The following is a 15,097-nucleotide window of genomic DNA, read 5'->3' on the forward strand; positions in this document are numbered from 1 at the left end:
TTATCATTTAAGTCAACTAAGAAGTGTTAAGAAATATACATGTATCAAATAAAGACTAAAGTATAACTAGCAGACTATGATGAGCATAAGGAAATTCTGCCGTAATAAAAAAAAAACCAGGAACAGCCTATGCATTGGAAAAAGAATGCATAAAGGTACGAGAAAACATCATGACACACTAAGAACAACTCTGAACTGAAATTAATTAAGGAAGAGATGAACTGAAAATGACCAGTGAACACATCAGAAACATGACATATATTTATTTTCACATTTCTATTAGTGCTATTAAACAATTGATGTTGAATTCTTTTGTATTTACTTAGACTTTTAAATGCAAATTCTTAGATTATTACAATTTTTGTCAGACTTGTATGTTTACATAATATAATTTCATATTCATTCCATCCTTCTTAGTTTTTCATTCTAGACTGAAAAGAGTAAAACTAATCCAGGATTGCATTCAATTTACCTTAGGTATAAAGATTGGGTTCTTATTTCAACCCTCAAGGAAGGAGAATGGTATAAGTTCAACTATTTCAAAGGTACTGAACAATCACTTTGATCATGAGTAAGAGACACATGCTTTGTTCAAAGGCCTGTAGAATTTGTGTTGAATGAGGTAAAAAGAGGTGTTGCTCATTTTTTTTTCTATTCATTGGCAGTTTGAAACAGATGGATCTTTCTATTATTACACGTCAGAGAGTTTGAACAAATGCTTCATGTTGCTTCATTGCTTGTTTCTGACAGAGATTTCTTTGATAACTTTTTTCTTCAGACAAGAGTTAAGATGCATGTATGAGTTTAGGACAAAAACAAACAAACAAAAATCCCTAAGTTTGATGATCACTTACTTGATCACCTTTGTTTGAATTTATTTCAATCTTATCAGTTAGGCAACAGCAGGCTGAGGATTCAAGCTTTCTTACATGATGTTATTGACGTCTCAGATGCCTATTCAAATATTTCTCACATCTTTTTCTTTCTAAGAAAACTTTCATTGTGTTCAGATAGGCATTTCCAAATCATATGATGCATTTTGTAACTTCATCATGGTCAATGTATATCTGATGGAGAATCAATCTACTTAGAAGTGGATGTAATGAGACTCAACATTTTTTCTCTTTCTGTTACTCCATATTGCAGTGTATGGGATTCCTTATTTTACATTTGTATTATGCAACTGTTGTATGTGGCACCAGATGTACCATAACCGTTTGTCTAATATCTAGATGATGATGCCAGAACATAGAAGAGTGAAAATCCTAAAACATACACACACACACACTGAAGCTTAAAAACTGTAACTTGAGCATAACTATGATTTACTGTTATTTAAGTAATGGCACTATCTTCTGAGCTAATTAGAATCCAAGAATTTTGCTCTTTACAAATCTGTACCCAACAGATACACCAAAAATATACATTGAAGCTGGGTGATGGTAGCACACACCTTTAATTCCAGCACTCAGTAGGCAGAGGCAGGTGGATCTCTGTGAGTTTGAGGCCAGCATGACCTACAGAGAGAGACCCAGGGCAGGCACCAAAGCAACACAGAGAAACCCTGTCTTAAAAATCCTATGCGCGCACACACACACACACACACGCACGCACGCACGCACGCACACACACACATTGAGGGTTGCTACTTTGATGAAGTGGCTAAAGATCTATAAAATCTATGAATAAATGTGATGTTGCAAGCCATGTTTGTTAAGAATATAATTCAATCTATTTATAGAGATAAGGGATAGCAAATCGCTACAGGCTTTGGGGTTTCAGAACTCCACTGAACTAATAGAATGAAAAAAATCATGTGACTAAGGCCAGTTCTAGCTCTTCATTTCAACAAAGCAGTCCAAAGAACAACCAATCCATCCATTACTGAAGGAAAATACATAACTTTTCCTTAAATTAGAAAACAATGTGCAGAGAATGACAGACCTGGGAACATTATGTTTTGAATAGGATGTCTTCATCAAATCCCTCCCCTCAGGCTTCAGAAGGAGAAACAGAAACAAAGATTGTAAGGGGATGGAGGATAAAAAGGAAACAAAGCGTTCTAAATACAGGAGGATTATCACACATATGATCTCTGAGAGACTGTCATAGCAAAAGCAGGTCCACAGGGGTCTTGGCCAGATGGAGTCCTAGTGTTGCTAGAGGAAGTAATCACAAGCCCCTATCCCTCACACAGAATCTATTTTCAGTTGCTAAACGGTTACACATGTATGAAAAGCTAATTTTTTCTAGTGGAGCTTCACTGGTTATGCAGACCACTCTTAAAGTCAGGCCCCATATCCAGCAGTAGATGAACTCAAAATGAATTCAACTGACATTTTTGGAGGTTCTTTTTCTTGTAATGCTTTGTATATGTGCCATTTGTGTTCTGATTGTATTTAAAATGCTCTCTATGAAACAAAACCTATACTGATACTGTTATTGGAGTCAAGAACTAGACAGGTCATAATTCCTAGGGTACAGCCTACTGCTCTTATTCTGCAGAATGGACACATTATTAAACAGACTCCTATGATTTATTGTTATAATCATACGTCAGCACATCTTCCAATCTTAATAAGAGAAGCTTATTTTTTAGTAGATGGAAATTAATATAAAGACCCACAACTAGTCAAAGTGTAGAAAACATAATATAACAGAATGATTGATTAGTCTTAAATGAAATATCTATATTAGTAATAGCAATACTATTCCTAATACTCCCAAAGCTCAAGGAACATATTTTTTTAATTTTTATTTAAATATTTTGATTATCTTACAATGAACTCTGTTTCTTTATGAACATTTTTTTACATAACATTTGTTTTGGTTGACCTTCCCTCCAGTTCTTTCTCCCATTTCCCTACCCCCACTTTTCTGACATGTTTTGTTCCAGTTTATTTGAAATAAGCATCAAATCACATAAAATGATAAAGTAGATTGCTTCTCTGCATCAAAAAGATACTTTGCATTAAAGAGGTCTGTGTATTCTTCACATTTTTTCAATTAATAATTATTTCCAGATATCTTTATTACAGAAAATGAACTTCCAAGGTGAGATACTTATTTAGATGATGGTGAAAGACTGATTTTATGGAGAAAGGGATAAGTTTAGGAGGATAAGAAGTACAGAATTATTTATCTTTTCTAGGATTGCAAACTATAGGCTCGATGTCCTTTGTTTATGGCTAGAATCCACTAATGAGTGAGTACATACCATATTCATCTTTTTGGGTCTGGGTTATCTCACTCAGGATAGTGTTTTCTATTTCCATCCGTTTGCATGCAAAATTCAATATGTCATTGTTTTTACTGCTAAGTAGTACTCTAATGTGTAGATGTGTCACACGTTTTTATCCATTCTTCCATTGAGGGGTATCTAGGTTGTTTCCAGGTTCTTGTTATTACAAATAATGCTGCTATGAACATAGTTGAACAAATGCTTTTGTAGTATGATTATGCATCTCTTGAGTATATTCCCAAGAATGGTATTGCTGGATCTTGAGGGTTGACTCCCAATTTCCTGAGTAACCACCACACTGATTTCCAAAGTGGCTGCACAAGTTTCCATTCATACCAGCAATGGATGAGTGGTCCTGCTACTCCACATCCTCTCCAGCAAAGGCTATCATTGGTGTTTTTTTTTTTTTATTTTAGCCATTCTGACAGGTGTAAGATGGTATCTTAAAGTTGTTTTGATTTGAATTTCCTTGATCGCTAAGGAAGTTGAACATGACCTCAAGTATCTTTTGGCCATTGAACTTCTTCTGTTGAGAATTCTCTGTTCAGTTCAGTACCCCATTTTTTAATTGGGTTATTTATAACTTTAATGTTTAGTTTCTTGAGTTCTTTATATATTTTGGAGATCAGACCTTTGTCTGATTTGGGGTTGGTGAAGATCTTTTCCCTTTCAGTAAATAGGAAGATAAGCAAGGAAGTCAGGACCACGAAGGGTTGGTCCACCCACTGAGACACTGCCTGATCTAAATGGAGCTCACCAAAGACAGCTGGACTGGGACTAAAGGAGCATGTGATCAAACTGGACTCTCTTAATGTAGCTGACAATACGGGTTGACTGAGAAGCCAATGATAATGGTACTGGGATTTGTTTCTACTGCATGTACTGGCTTTTTGGGAACCTAGTCTGTTTGGATGCACACATTCCTAGGCCTGGATGGATGGGGGAGGGCCTTGGACTTCTCACAGGCCAGGGTACCCTGCCCTCTCTTAGATCTGGAGGGTGAGGTGTGAGTGTAAGTGGGGGAGTGGTAGGGAAATGGGAGGAGGGAAAGAGGTGGAAATTTTGAATGGTATTATTTATCAAGCAAAATAAAATAAAATAAAATGTTTGAAAAAAAGAATCGAAAGGATAGATTTTTATTTTTAAAAGAAACAGAATAACTAGACAAGATTAGATACTTTTAAAGATACCATTCTAGCTAACTGCTGATATTATAGATGTGTGGATTTAATTGAAAAAACAAATTACATGTATAAGATTACTATTATTACTATTACTATAATTTATTGTTGTTATTTTTAAGACAAAAGAGGACCTAAGGATGGCAGTAGTAGAGCTGTCAAGATATGTTTAGATTACTTCCAGTGATGTAAATCATATGCTTCTATGAACATTAATGGAGTTTAGCTATATTTGTGAGGGTTTTATATATTATTCTTAATTTGCTTTATGTTATGGTTTCACTAACTTCATGACAGTGGATTTGTTTAATGTATATATGGAAGAATTTTACATATAGGGAATTTATATTTTAAAAATCATATTTATAAAAATCTAATACAAAAACCATCCTAGAGAAAATTTGGACATGTAATTCAGTGGTAAAGTCCTTTACCAACATGGTGAAAGCCATGTATTCCTCCTCCAGGGCCACAAAACAAACCAACAAATAAATACTATCATGGCTTTAACTTTTCTTGTTGATAGACAATACACTATAGACTCATTTTTAAATAAATTTAAGATCCCACTACCACCACCAACAGCAACAAAATTACACAGTAATAATGAAAAATGGTATATGGTAAATGGAGTGGGGATTTTTTAGAGAATGTTTTGAACAATTTTTAGACAAAAATATTTAAAAATTTATTGTATAGGAACAAATCACAGAATAATCCACGATATTAAGAATACTATTTTCATATTAGATTATTTTTGACAATTTTAAAAAGATAAGCATATGCCTGAGATTACTTAAAGTAGCCATCAAACATATGTTGTACCTCTACTACTGCCATCTTATAGAAACTCCAGTAGAGTGTGCCCCATGAACCTATTCTAGTCTAGTACCTGCTTACACATGAACTAAAAAAGTCTATAAAATTTAGTATTTGAAAATCTTAAAGATTTAAGTATGTAAAAATTGTATAAAATTCAAGATTTGTAGAGATGGTTCAGTGGTCAAGATCATTTGGCCATCTTGTAGAGGACCTGCGTCCTCCATACACCTACATGATGGTTTACAATCATCCAAAATTCTCTTGCCACAAGATCTGCTTTTTTAATCTGACCACTGTCCAAACCAGATACACACATGGTACCCATACATACATTCAGGCAAAACATTCATACACATAAAATAATTAAAGAAAATTGCACAAAATTAAAATTGAAGTGTTTTCATGTAGTCTTCTTAGAATATGAACATAAATACAAATTGAAGTGTTTTCAAGTAGTTTTGTTAGAATATGAACATAAGTAGTTGGTAAAGTGTTGTCTATATTGCTTTCTTATAATGGGAAGCCACAGCAACACTTTTATTCATTGAAACACATGACATTGATGTAGAAGCCATGCAACTAATGTCTACTTTACTCTGACTCAATTATTCTTATTCTGAAAACTGGGATCACTCCCTATTGTGTAATGTTATTCCTAATGAAATGTGAGCAAGTGTCTACTGATTCCAGATAGAGAACCAAAGAAAGGATACATCCAATGTTCAGCTTGGTGAAACAGTAAGTTCTATTGGGGTTGTTTTACCATAGTATGGGAGAAAGGTTACAGGAGCTTAAGTGACTTAAATACATGCTCCCCAGAAAGTCACCTCATACTGGGTGACAGCAAACTAAAGCTACAACCCTGGAGCTCAGTGCTCAATTTGTAGGCAGTTTAATGGATTGGAGAGTATCTCTTCTAAGTAAATTAAGTTGTCTTAGCCTCCTCCCAGTACCTTGTTCTTTTTCTCAGCTAGTATTTGTCTCTACGAGATAACTCAGCTGTTCTTTGCTTCTTCCAGGGAGCTGACTTGTGTGGAAATATCCTGCAGCATGCTTTACTGCCTATATATGCTTGATTAAGGTGGGGACTAGAGTATTTGGTCAGGAACTCCCAGAAGTCTTTGAGTTCTCTATTTCCTTCAGGATGAAATATTTCATTTTACTTTAGAATACTCTATACAGTGAACTTCCCTCTAAGGTTTTATCTTGAAGGAAGTTTGCTTTTTTGTTTGGTTTTGTTTGATTTAGTTGCTGGCCAGACATGCAAAAATTTTTCACAAAAAAACCCTGTTGATTAAATGAATTTATGGAGCTGGTGAATAATAAAATTATTTCATACTTGGCATGAGTTAGACATTTTCCTGTATGTTAACAATCTTTAATTTTCAAATAATCATTCAGTTTAGTGTAAGCAGAGACTGCTCATTTGTTCCCGGCCACCCAAACATGAATAATCACACAGAAACTTTATTAATTACAACACTGCTTGGCCTATTATCTCAGGCTTCTTATTAACTAACCCTTACATCTTAAATTAACCCACTTCTATTAATCTGTGTGCCAGCATGTGGCTGTGGCTTACTGGTAAGGATCCAGTGTCTGTTTCCTTTGGCAGCTATATGGCGTCTCTCTGACTCCACCTACTCTCTCTATATCTCTGTTGGCCTGGCTATATTCTTCCCTGCCATAGGCCAATGCTGCTTTATTCATTAGTCAATAAAAGCAACATCCCATATCAGTGTAAGGCTCAGTAGCCCCATTTTGTGGAACAAGTTCTTTTTTTTTAAAGCCTTCAAATGTATTTTATTAAGGTGATGCTGCATTACTGCTCCATTTCTCAGAAAAATTTCAAATTGAAGGTATCAGGAACAAATCAAACAGTACATCAATAAAAAATGCACAATGTAACTACCTAAGATAGGCAAGGCTAAGAGCTACTGTCAGACCTTCAATACACAGCAACCCTGTTCCCAAGATTGTACTAGGCCTATCAAGAAAAGCTGTGAACAGCAATATCAGACAGAAAAGGGCATTCATTCTTGAGTAGTCCTTACCCAAGAAAAACATGAAGACAAGTTAACACAAGACTTTTCCTTTTTTTAAAGATATACTAAAATGAAAACCTCTAAGAGAAAATGTCTTCCTTAGGACATGAAGGGGTTAAATACGAGATATAACAGAACCGTATGTATCTTGTAACCTCTGCGGACATTTGTCTGAATTCTCACCTGGGAGAGAGTGGAGGAATTGGGCTAGGTCATTGGAGGATGTTTAGGTTTTGTGGTATATATGTGGCAATGTCTATGGGGTTTGGGGAATAAAGATGAAAAAGTAATTAAAACATGATGAATGAAGGAGGGAGGGATGGAAGAAGAAAGCAAGGAAGGAAAGAAGGAAACAGGAATGATCAAGATTAATGGAGCTCTCTGAGTTCACTTTGCTATGGTTTAAGGCCCTCAATAATCAACACATTTCAGGAATGCACCAGACAGACTTGAGAAAGCAATATACCACAGACTTTGATTTGTTAAATAACACCCCTCCCTTGCCCTTTGCTTCCAAGCATACTCCCTAGAGTATTACAGGCAGGGAAGACCTATCTATTGGGAAGAACCCCTAACACTTTTCCAGGGTAGAATTCTGACTAGTCCAAAAAGAACCTTTCTTTTAAGGGTTGTGGGAAACTAGACACTGCAACTTTTATTTAGTATTGGCAGCATTTATTTGGAGCAAATTCAGCTCCAGGAGCTGGACAGTTGAAATCAGGAGGATTTCCACCAATTGCTCCAATTCCTTCCATTGTAGCAGCTTGGCCGAAACGTTCAGTTGTTGGTGGGGTCAATCCCAAAGTTCCATCTGGCATCATAGTGGCAGGTCCTGGAGGAGCTGGGGTACCAGTTGGCACAGGAGCAGGGGGCATGGCACCTCTATTGTTTATGCCCTTAGCACCTCCCATAGCCATTTGGTCCATCCGTATCTCTTGTTCTCTTGCATCAGGGAAGGTTCCCTTGAATCCTTCCTGCTGTTGCCGCATCATTTCTTCTCGTTGCTGCCGGCGCCTGTGTTCCTCCTCCTGCCTGAGCTCTAGCTGCTTTCATTTCTGAACCTCTTGGTTATGTAGCTCCTCCATTCTCCGAAACTATTCTTGACACCTCATCAAATCCTGCCTCATTAGCATAACCTGGTGCTCATGGCGTGCTGCCTCCATCTCCATCTCCAGATTCTCACGAGAATCCTTGATGTTGCGGTCCACTTGATCTTGCTATTGCTTCTCCATCTCAATGACTGCCTTCTAGCGCATGCCATACTCATACTCAAAGGAACCCAGCTGTGCAAATCTGGGTGGCTGTTCTCACTCCTTGTGAAATTGCTGTTTTTTTTTTTTTTTATAATCAGCTTCTCTGGAAGTCCCTCATCATCATCTAACTGGTCCATAGGTTCCACAGTCACAGGCCGAAAAAATGTGCTTAGCAAGAAGGAGCCTTCACTGCATCTGTCCAGAGCTTTCCGAGCAGCTGGCTTCCCTGAGAACTCAACAATGCCTTTCCCTGAGGGCCTTCCTTGGTCATCCACAATGACCACAGCCCTCTCCACCTGGCCAAACACAGAAAAGGCTTCTTCCAGCAGTTCGTTGGACACATACTGAGGAAGGTTGCAGACTGTAAGGGATGCACTATGATAAGCAGAGCGCACACGTAGTTGCTTTCCATGGAGTGACATATTATCCAACTCCACTTTGGCAATTTCAGCTAGGGTTCGTGTTTCCAAGCGAATAAAGCCAAAGCCTTTATCCTTAGGAATGAAAACCTCGCCTGCTTTCCCATATTTCTCAAAAAGTTTCCTCATTTCCTCCTCAGTGATGTCAGGAGGAAGATTGCCCACAAAGAGACGTCTTCGTTGGGTGAAAGTCTTCTCTCCTGGTTTCCTAAAGTTCTTCAGGTCAATGGTTAAACCTTCATTCTGGCTGCTGGCCTGCTGTCCATTTGCAGGTATTGGTGGGGGTGGTTGCTGCTGCTGCTGCTGGTGGTGCTGCTGGTGGTGATGTTGATGGTGCTTCCTTGGAGTATGGTTCTGCTTCTCCAAGTTAAAGGTTTTATTGCTCTGCATGTTTGCACCCTTGACTTCAATTTGAACACAGCAAAGTATCTGTCTCCCAATCCTCTCTAACCCTGACTTCCTCTGCCCACAGTTCTTTGCTCAGAGTAACGGCGACGCTGCACGGCCTCCACCATCCCGAGAAAAGAGCGCTCGACCATCGGAAACGAGCCGACCGAGCTCAGTGCCTCCCAAGGGGGTCAATATTGGATTCCCGATTGGAACAAGTTCTTGAAGTCCAAAAAGGTTAAGCAATTACCCAGGATACAAAGAACCAAAAATTCAGCTTACTGGTTAGCACTTTCTGTATCATTCAGAAAACAGATCATCAAGAGTAGAAGGGATTTTCATCAGGCAATCTTAAGCTGGCTTAGTTCCTCTACTATATTGGGATATTTGCATATTTAAGAAATTGTCTTGGTTTTATGAATGATTTAAACTGAGACAGACAATGTTAGTCTTTTTCAGTAAAGTAAATCTGTTTCTATAGAAATTCAAAAAAGAATTTAATTTCAGAAAGAGACCTCTAAATAAATCAGCCATTAGGCCTTGAAGATAGCAAATGTGCTTATCATGGTGCCATAAGTACCACCTGTCACAGTCGTATCACAGATGATAGCTATAAAATAAATACCACATGAAGTTAAAAAGAGCCATGGAGACAGACTGCATTGCTAAGACCTAATAACTAGTGCTAGTGAAATATTTTGTAGTATGAAGATGAAACTAATAACAGTCATTATGGATCAACACTGTTCCACTAAGGGACTCAGATTCCATTTGCTCTGATGATTGAAGAGTCTAATTTTATAGTTGGTAATTTTGTAGTTGCACAAGGTTTCTTTATGAAACTGTGTAGCAATATTTAGTGTTTACGAATCAAATATTGTATTTATTTGTTTCTCTCTCTTCTAGGGCAAATAAAGTTGCACCTGTTCTTACCAGGGAAGCCAAAGTGAGGGTTTTTAAGTGTGGTTTCTATATTATCTCTTGAAAGTTTGACAGTAAATATTCATTAGACATGTCAAACAAATTCATGGCTTGATACCCACAAATAATTCTAATCTCGTTTCACATTGAAATCTCAGTGGGTTGTAGAGATCTCTTAGAAGAGTAGTGGTGGCTTTTCCAGAGGAACATCTTTGATTCCCTGCCCCCACATGGCAGCTCAGGGAAATCAGATGACATCTTCTGGCCTTCACTAGACCAAGCACACAGTGATGTACAGACATATATACATACAAACAATCTATACACATATTTTTTTTTTAAAAAAAGGGCATGGGGCATCAGAAATATCTATGACTGTTTATGGCACTGAAAGCTTTTCATATAATTACTCTCTGGGCTGGTCTTGGCATTGGTACTTTAAGAAAATTTCCTAGGGAATGATATAGTGATTGAGAGCCATTCCTCAGAAAAGCAACTAATATATTTCTGTTGCTATGCTAAAATCCCATGGCCAAGGAAACTTATAGAAGGAAGAATTTATTTGTGCTTATAATTCCAGAGAGAAAAGAGTTCATCATGTTTCAGGAGTATAGAGTCATCGACATGACTTTCAGGCATAATGGCAGAAAGAGGAAGCTCACATCCTCAACTGTAAGCATGAAACAGAGAACTGTCAGTACGGTAAAGTTTAAGCATGTAAATCCCATGTCTAGTGAAATGCTTCCTTCAACAAGACCACATTTCCTAAACCTCCACAAACAGTGTTACCAACTGAGGACTAAGTATTCAAATTCTGAAACCTATGGGACATTTCTCATTTAAACTACCTCAAGTTAGATATTTACACTAAGAGACACAAAGCAAAACTTGTGTATAATGCAATTACCTTGCTTTACAACATAGTTCTAGTTTGTATCGCAAAATGAAAATACCAGTACTACATTTTCTTGGAGAGTGTCCTCAATTAACTCACAATTCCTCACCTATGTGATAAAAATGACTATAAAATAAGATAAAAGTTGAGGAATTCAGGAGTGTCATAAGTTGATCTCCAAACTGTGAAGAAAACAAACATTCACTTGAGGCAATTTCATTTCATATGATTTGCAAGTCAGGAGAACTGCCTTATAGCACTTAGGAGTACAAGCACTGTAGGCAAACTGCCCAAATTTTACTTTACAGCTCAGTCACTAATTATCTCTGTGGATTCTACTCACTTTCTCAGCTCCTAAGCTTGCTTGTGTTTAAAGCAAGTAATAGTAACAATTTCTAGCAGAAAGGTAATAAACGTACCTTCTCATAAATATTTGAATTGCTGAGGTGGAATGGAGACTATAGGTAAAAGGTCCAGTAAGAATGATGGGGTAGTTTATCATTAAAAGAAATCTGTTTGTCCTCTAAAATACCCCATCTGGGTGACCTCATTAAGTTCAAGTAAAATAATTCCTACTGGTTCCAGAAGATCCGTTCTGAGGGGTGAGTGTATGCCCGAATGGCCAGCCAGACGCCCCAGAAAGGGAGCACAGGCACCCTCCAATCCCCTAAACTTTCTGGCCATTCAGTGGGGGCTTCTCCCCAGCTATTGCCTTTCTCTTCTTATAAAATCACAGATTCCCCCGAGCACCCCTTTCCATCTGTGGGGTCATAGGATCCCCCAACTCAGCCTGCTTTGGGGCTGAGGGTCTGGGGGCAAAGTGGTGAGTGCAATTGCTGCAGGAGTTTCTTTGTTACAGTGAGCCTGCACCCAGCAAGACCGACCTTTTGTCTGCAAAGTCCCTGGCCAGCAAGTGGCCCTGCTCCTGTACCAGAAGTTCCATCCTGAGGGGAAAGTGAATGCCTGACCGGCCAGCTGGAAGTCCTGGGAATGGAGCACAGGCATCCTCCAATCCTTTAAACTTCCTGACCATTCAGAGGGGCATCTCCCTGGCTACTGCATTTCCCTACTTATCCCAGACCAGCTTGACCCCCAAGAATTTCTTTCCATCTGCAGGGTCCTTAGATCCACCACCACAGCCTACTTCAGGATGGAGAGGATCTGAGAGACAACTCCAGTACTGAGGGGACCTAAGAGAGGGCAGACCAAGAAAAACCCCCAAGTACACAGGTAGCCACAGCAAAGATCAGATCAAGCCCCCAAGACTCTAACAACATTTGAAGAAAGAGATGGGCAGGCTCCAATGCAAGAATTCCTCCTACAATATGAAAAACAACATAACACCAGAATCCAGAGAACATATAACAGGAAGACTTGAACACCCTAATCCAGAAGAAGTAGAAGAAACAGACTTTAAACGTAACATTATGAAAATATTAGAGATCATTAAACAGGATGTGAAAAACTCCTTTAAAGAAATGGATGAGAAGACTAACAAAACGTTAGAAGAAATGAATAAATCCCTCAAAAAAAAAGCAACCAAACAGGTAATGGAAACAGTTCAAGACTTGAAAACTGAAATGGAGGCAATGGTGAAAACACAAACTGAGAGACGGTAGGATATGGAAAATCTGGGTAAACAAACAGAAACTACAGAGACAAGTATGAACAACAGAATACAAGAGATAGAAGAAATAATTTCAGACACTGAAGATACTATAGAGGAAATAAATGCACTGATCAAGGAAAACAGCAAATCCAACAATTTTTTTAACACAAAACATCCAGGAAATCTGGGACACCATGAAAAGACCAAACCTAAGAATAATAAGGATTGAAGAAGGATAAGAATTACAGCTCAGAAACCCAGAAAATATATTCAATGAAATTATAGAAGAAAACTTTCCAAACCTAAAGAAGGATTTTCCTATGAAGGTACAAGAAACATTCAGAACACCAAATAGACTGGATCAAAAGAAAATCCCCTATCCATATAATAATCAAAACACAAAACATAAAGATTATATTAAGAGCTGAAAAGGAAAAAGGTCAAGTAACATATAAAGGTAAACCTATCAGAATTACACCTGACTTCTCTATGTAAACCATGAAAACCAGAAGGTCTTCGATAGATGTGCTGCAGAAACTAAAATACCATGGATGCAAGCCCAGATTACTATACCCAGCAAAGCTTTCTTTCACCATCAATGGAGAAAACAAGGTATTCCAGGATAAAAACAAACTTAAACAATATGTAGTCAAAACCCCAGCCTGACAGAAAGTAATAGAATGAAAATCACAACCCAAGGAACCCAACAACATCCACAATAACTCAGACATCTAACAACCATTCACTAGCACAAGTCAAAGAAGGGAAACACACAAACTCTGCCACTAAAAAAAAAATAATAAACTTGTGTAGTAATAGGAGCAGCGGGGCTGTATCCCCAGCACCCAATTGCCCACATGGCTAGCTTATGCCCCGAAATAATTACACAGAAACTGTATTCTTTTAAACACTGCCTGGCCCATTAGTTCCAGCCTCTTATTGGCTAGCTCTTACATATTAATCTAACCCATTTCTAATATTCTGTGTAGCACCGCGAGCTGGCTTAACAGGAAATATCTTAACCTGCATCTCTCTGGAGTGGGAGAATCATGGCAAATGAGTGACTCGGCTACTTTCTCCCAGCATTCTGTTCTGTCTACTCTGCCTACCTAATTTTCTGTCCTATTAAAGGGCTAAAGCAGTTTCTTTATTTAACCAATGAAATCAACACAAAACAGAAGACTCCCACATAAAATTTGAGTTAACAACCACTTAATATCACTTAACATCAATGGACTCAATTCACCTATAAAAAGGGACAAGTTAAGAGAATGGATACCATAACAGGATCCAACATTCTTCTGTTTAAAAGAAACACACCTCAACCACAAAGACAGACATTACATCAGAGTAAAGAGTTGGTAAAAGGTTTTTCTATCAAATGGACCCAAGAAACAAGTGGATGTGGCTATACTAATATCTAACAAAATTGACTTCAAACTAAAATCAATCAGAAGAGATGGAGGAGGACACTTTATACTCATAACAGGAACAATTCATCAGGATGAAGTCTCAATCCTGAATATCTATGCCCCTAATATAAAAGCACCCACATATGTTAAAGTAACATTACTAGAACTCAAAGCACACATCAAACCCCACACACTAATAGTAGGAGATTTCAACACTCCTCTCTCACCAATAGACAGGTCAATTAGACAGAAAACTAACAGAGGATAAGAGAATTAACAGAGATAATAAATCAAATGGACTTAACAGACATCTAAAGATCATTCCACCTAAATTGGAAAGAATATACCTTCTTCTCAGTATCTCATAGAACCTTCTCAAAAATAGACCACATACTTGGTAACAAAGCAAACCTCCACAGATACAAACAAATCTTAATAACCACCTGTGTCTTATCAGATCACCATAGAATAAAGCTAGAATTTAACAAAAATTTTACCACCAGAAAGCCTACAAAATGATGGAATCTGAGCAGTCAACTACTGAATCACCCCTGGGTCAAGGAAGAAAGAAGAAAAAAACTGAAGTATTCATTGAATTCAACAAAAATAAAGACACAACATACCCAAACCTATGGGATACTATGAAAGCAGTGTTAAGAGGAAAGTTCATATACCTATGTGCCCATGTTAAAAAAAAATAAGAAAGCTCACATTAGAGACTTAAGAGCATAGCTGAAAGTTCTAGAGAACAAAAAAGTACACGCACCCAGGAGGAGTAGAAGACTGGAAATAATCAAACTGAGTCCAGAAATCAACAAAATACAAACACAGAAAACAATCCAAAGAATCAGTGAAACAAAGATCAGTTTTATTGAGAAAATCAACAAGATTGATAAACCCCTATCCAAATGA

The 15,097-nt window shown here is 37.7% G+C and overlaps 1 pseudogene; it reads right to left on the reverse strand.

Moving 5' to 3' along the window:
• Positions 1 to 7,948: 7,948 nt before the first annotated feature.
• On the reverse strand, positions 7,949 to 9,370 carry LOC101997819 (annotated as a pseudogene).
• Positions 9,371 to 15,097: the final 5,727 nt, after the last annotated feature.

The sequence above is a fragment of the Microtus ochrogaster genome, unplaced genomic scaffold, assembly GCF_000317375.1.
Source record: "Microtus ochrogaster isolate Prairie Vole_2 unplaced genomic scaffold, MicOch1.0 UNK59, whole genome shotgun sequence".
NCBI lineage: Eukaryota > Metazoa > Chordata > Mammalia > Rodentia > Cricetidae > Microtus > Microtus ochrogaster.